Source organism: Anopheles arabiensis, chromosome X (genome assembly GCF_016920715.1).
Source record: "Anopheles arabiensis isolate DONGOLA chromosome X, AaraD3, whole genome shotgun sequence".
Lineage (NCBI taxonomy): Eukaryota > Metazoa > Arthropoda > Insecta > Diptera > Culicidae > Anopheles > Anopheles arabiensis.
In genome coordinates, this window is record NC_053519.1 from 17,525,783 (window position 1) to 17,531,969 (window position 6,187).

Consider the following 6,187-nt stretch of genomic DNA (forward strand, 5'->3'; position numbering starts at 1 on the left):
CACACGCGCACTGCAGAGAGAAATTTTTGACAGCGCAGCCATTTTATCGGGCATAAACAGGCAGAGTGACCAGAAATACCGATTTATCTGTATTCCCACCGATTTTTTATATGCCTACCGATTCACAGATGACCGCCCTACAACTACCGATTTTCTATTTATCCTACCGAAAAACACAGATATTTGATTTTTCAGTGGTGTAAGCTTACTCTGGTGGTGTAAGGCGCTTCTAGGATGCTGTTTCAAGGATTGCTATCCCCATTTGTTACTTATCGCGCTGATGCACGTTTGTTTGCCTGGCACTCAGCAAAACAATCAAATCAGTTTAAAGAATCCAGCGAAAATCAAATGACAGCACGTACGATAAAATCGTATCCAATGGAGAATTGCTGCGGCTCTAAGGGCGGTGGCAACGCTTTTTCGCATGCGATTTTATCGGACGCCCTGTCAAATTTTTGTATGGGATTTGACAGATAACGTCAGACGACGAAATCGTACGTCCGACGTTATCTGTCAAATCCCATACAAATCTCGTCCGATAAAATCGCATCCGATGAGCGTTGCCACCGCCCTAACCGGTCGCGTGGAGCCCCGTGAAAAAGAACTTGCCACCAATGAGAAGAAAATGTACATCTTAGTACTTCTTTGGCTTAGAATTCCTAGTACAATTTTCAGATCGACATTTCAGAAAGACCTTCATTTGTGTAACCGCTGAACCAAATCTAATCCATATCCTAGATAAAGGATGCATATTCTCGTGATATGGAACTTTCATTTTGCGCATTAGCACCCTCCTCCCCTTCCATCCCGCTTAACACTTCTTTCGCTTTCACTTATTTTAGCTCGAGTTAAGTTTCGAGTTTTAACCTACCGAAAACTACCGATAAAATTTTGATGCGCCTACCGAAAATCGCAAAAATAATCTGGCCACACTGAAAACAGGTGCCGCGTGTGACAGTCGAGGGGTAGGAATGAATTGTATCGGCGCGTATCAGCGCCATCTGTTGAGCAATGTGCGGGGTAGACGGTTCGAAATTCAAATGTCGACATTGAAACTGTTGCGTCGGTATGATGGTATATGTACAGGTGAGTCTTAACATAATCGACCCGAATTACGACAATTCGCTGACTATTTGAAGGATGAATGTTTACAAATGTCATTTTGATAAAAAAAAATCGCTCATTACCGTTACATACACATGAATAAAGATTTTCACCTGCCCGAACTTTAATATCGATACAGTCTTTCCCCGAAGTGCGGGACAGTCTAGTTGGGCAACAGTGCGGCAAGATATGAGTTTTCTCAATAATCTACCTTTTTGAGGTACTATTATGAGATATTGTTGTTTCTCGAAAGGATACTCATTGTTTGATTTTACACTCTTGACATTTGAAATAAAATCGCCTGTGATGATGCGGCAAATCAAATGATTTTCATTTTTCCGCATGCGGCAGATTCCCAACTGCTGTTTAACATTACTGAGTTTCACACGATTTATTGATTGGTTCCCATCAATTTTCGGTTGGTTCCCATATTTTTTTGGTGCGTTCTCACGATTTTTTGGCCGTTTCCCAGAATTTTTTGGTTTATTTGTATTGATATCCAATTGGGCGATACCAATAATTTATAGGAACGAACCAAAAATCTATGGGAAACGATAAAAAAATCGTGGGATCGCACCAAAAAATTATGGAGACTGACCAATTAATCGTGGGAAACCTTGTAACACTAGAACCGCCGAAGGGACTTTTTTGTCTCATCGCACTCGAAAAAGGTGTGTTACTGCGCTTGCCGTCGTCACCACCCATTGAAATTTTCTGGCTTTTTTTATTTTAAACGATGTTTCGAATGCGCCCATTGTGTATCTCATATGGTTCTTTACAAAAATCATTTCCAACCTAAAATCATTTCCAGCCATGTGGGCCATTTTTATTCCATAGGCAAAATACGTTGTGATGGCTGGTATCCCTGCTGGCAACGAGTGGCGGATGTGCTTTTGCAAGTCTGGCAGCACTGGGTAAGTAGTATGCGCAGAAAGTACTTCGTGTAAAGTGCTAGTAGAAGATGACCTGTTCATTCATTTTTAAATATTCTGGATTCGGCTGGAATCAATGCTTGGGTCTTATACAAATAACTTAAAAAGTTTAATTTGAGCCAGGTTCTCATGAAGCAATGTAGTATTTTGTCCTGATGCCAAGAAACCTTAAGATGTGTTATAGATGCATAACGAATGGGACAAAATTGTTCCATATGGCGGTTCTAGTAAGGTTTAAAATTCCAGCGGTTCTAGTGTTAACATATAGTTGGAATATCTTGGAATTAATCTGAAACCCATGTCGTTCCTGGAACTTTTACATAACCGTTTTACATTGGTGTCCATAGAGGACTGCCGGGTGAATCAATGTGCGATATATCTCACATTTTGTGCAGTCTTCGAAGTCTTCCGTATCCTAGCAGTCGGTGAATCCGTATGTATGTATGATTTCCCTGCACAATGCGTTTTTGGATATCGCTACTGATGTCGTTGTCAGAAGTAATGACCGTCCCAAGGTAGTAGAACTCCTTAACCACCTCGAAATTATTGCCATCATCTAATACACTGTTTCCTTGTTGGTCTGGGTCTCTGGAAGCAGGTACTTTGTCTTCGTTCAATTGATTCTCATTCAAATTCTTGCTGCTTCGCGTTTAAGTCGGCTGTACGCCTCACACACCTTCGGTGTTGTCCTGTCGATGATGTCGATGTCATCTGCGAAGCCAAGAAATTGGAGAGACAGGTAGAAGATCCCACACCATACTGGTCCTGGAATTAAACTCGAAACCATTCCGGTTCTGGAACTAGTCATATCTCATACCTGTGATAGAATTGATCCTGATCGCAAGCCAGTTTTGGAACTAGTCCCAAACCTATACTGGTCTTGGAATTGATCCCGAACTCATACATTCATAACTCATATGAAACTGATATCGATTGCAGATCGTTCTTGGGTATTTATTCCCAAACTGTATCGTTCCTGGACTAGATGTCATTCCGATCTTAGAGCTGCCTCAAGCCCATGCGTTCTGAAACTGCTCCCGTTTTTATTCCAGACCCAAAAATGGGAACTGTCTGAGTCATGGGATTATCGAAAATGGTTTTCGACAAAAGGGTAACCAGTAAAAATCGTGGTACAGTCGTCAACTCTTACGACTTAACAACATGCCCTTTCATGGATTCAAGCCCCGAATGGACTATGCCCCCATACGTAGGTTTGACTATCCAGATATGGTAATAAATAAGTCACTAAAAGCCAAGCCCATTGGTGGTACAGGCAGGCCTTGACCAACAACGATGTTTTACTGATTGTTTTGTGAAAAAAGAAGAAGAAGAAGAAAACAACGCTTTACGGGCTCAAATGGACGTTGTATATACGGACATGAAAGCTGCATTCCATCGCATTAACCATTGCATTAACCTACCTAAACTTGAACATTTTGGGCTCTCTTTTACCCTGTTGGAGTGGAGTTTAGTTCCTACCTTACAAGCGTCGCTACCGCGTAGCGGAGCTCTTCCACTTCTGGCGTTCCACAGGATAGCAAGCACTACCTCAAAATGTTGTATAAGTCTCTTGTTCGTCCAGTGCTTGAGTCCAGTTCGGTAGTCTGGGCTCCTTCCTTCAGGCTGTGCTCTAACAAGTAGCAATTAAAGTAGACTGTTCATTCTTTCAACAGCAAGCTGTCGTAGTGCCAGTATCACTGCGATGGCTCTGAAATTTTACGCTCTTTACAATAAAATACAACAAAAATGCTGCCGTCTCGTGTTCAAAGACCCGGGCCTTTGTAACGGGCCACAAGTTTCGAGGCTTAAATGCGCCCTGAAAGAGATTCAAGTACTGGAAAATGATATGCTAGAGGTGTATGAACAACTCAAACGGCTACCATTGTTTCGGTGGTTGCAGTAGCGGATTTTCCTATAAGCGGACAGAGCGGCCGCGGGAGGCCCCGGCCTAAAGGGGGCCCCGAGCTAAACCTCCACATGTTAGTTCACTTTTATAAGCGATTGATTTTTGTTATTAATGCCCAAACGAACGGAAAACTAAATCATTTTAGTGTGGTGGCTTTCACTGCTCATGTACAGGAGTGAGCAAACAAATGTATTGCAAACTGTTCTAAAAATACAAAAGTATAAATGAGTAAAATTCAGATTTTTTGTCAGGTTTTCCAGATATGCCTTTATCTAGATATGCCTAGATCTGTACTAAGATTCGGAAAGTATGGAGTTTTAATAACTTAAGTTTATAATTTCATTGTTCATTGATTCATTTCAATATAAAAGACTCTTAGCTTAGAAAAACGACCTAATACGTACTTGTGTTGAAAAATTACTACAGAGAATGAAATGCTTCTTCACATCAAACACTAGCAACACTAGTATAGCTAGTATTTGCATATAGTTTTGATTTTTGCACTACCGGAAACAACGATGATGCACATCGTAAAAATATGGAAAATATGTTAGCTTGATTACACGAAGACTATAGAAGCTATTAAAATAATTAGCAGTTAGCTAAAAGATAAACAACGACAGAAGAATATTAATCCCTAACGAAATCAGGATGACATATTTGGTATTCGTAACAAGATATTCATAAAAATGCGATATAATTTTCTGGACTTTTCAGGAAACTAGGGGCCCCAATTATATTCCCCGCTTAGGGCCCCGAGATGGATAAATCCGCCTCTGGGTGGTTGACAGAGATTTTTAAAAATAAAAAACTTAACAATATGCTAACAAGTAATGTAAAGCAGTAGGTTGTTTTGTTTTAGATATCTTTATTTTATACTCTATATGCGTATGATATATGTATATATATATCATTACAATGAAATATATGGCGGGGCACAAAGGGAGGTTTTTGAGGGGATGGGAGGATCCGGAGAAGGGAGGGCGGGGGACTGTGGAATTGGCGAGGGACAAGATGGCTTTGTTGGATTTGTCGTACCCTGTCCCGAGTGAAAGGGACGAGGCGGATGGCGATTTAGAATCTTTGGCAGTTTTACAAAGAGACCACCGCCCGCATCCAACAAAAATGCATTCTGCAAAAAGTTAAGGAGTAATCTCTCTTTACCTCTGCACATATTGGGTACAAAGGAGAGGGAGAGGGAGGGAGTGGGGAGGGAATGGGGAAGGTTAGAGAGAGGTATTTGGGGTTTGTAATGGCATACGTGTCTTTGGATTATCACACACCAAAATTTTGTGTCTTTTTGCCATTCCGCACATTATCATGTTTGTTTATCTTATCTCTTTATCTATCTTTTCTGTTGTTATTATCTGTTTTTATTTCTCTTTCTCTCTCTCTCTCTCTCTCTCTTTCTCTCTCTCTTTCTCTCTCTCTCTCTCTTTCTCTCTCTCTCTTTCTCTCTCTCTCTTTCTCTCTTTCTCTCTCTCTATCTTTCTATCTCTCAGTCATAATTTCCTGCACCGTAAAAGGGAATATAGCAGCGTGATTTTATTGTAGGGAATGCGTCATGGATTGTGTGTCTGAGGGGTGGGGGGGAGGTGGGGGAGAAAGCTAGGATTAGAAACATTTAAGAATTAAAAAAAAACGATACACTTAAACAACTTAATGAAAATCGAAGTTCGGCTACAGACTAATTGCAAATAAACCCATCCCGCTCGGAAAATGCACCAATCCCGTAATGGTACGGTGTATCCCGGAAATCGTTGCCCCGCCCAAAAAGTTGCAGGACCCCCAATAACCCCCTCCCCTTCCCCTTCTCGATCGTCGTAAGCATTGAAAATGGCACGCTCTTTGTTCTGGCATTCGCATTCCCCTTACTCCTATGTCCTGTCCATTTTTGCTAACGATATTTCGTAATCCAACTGCCGTTAAGCTTTTCACTTCCGCTCATCAGTTTATGCCCCCTCCCACCCCCCCACTCTCCTTTGTTAATGCTGTACGAAGAGACACGCAGCAAAGTTCGCAAGATCTCGCCTATGAATTGATCACAATGGTTTAGCACGATACTTTTGTGTTTTGTGTTTTTAGCACGAATACAATTACAAATGGATGATAAATAGAAACGAAGCTAACTATGCCCTATTAAATACCACAAATGGCGCGGCAGGGTAAAAAAAAAAAGATTGGTTTCATATGTACAGGTCTTCTTGTTTCGCGTAGGCGAGAAACACACACACACACACACACA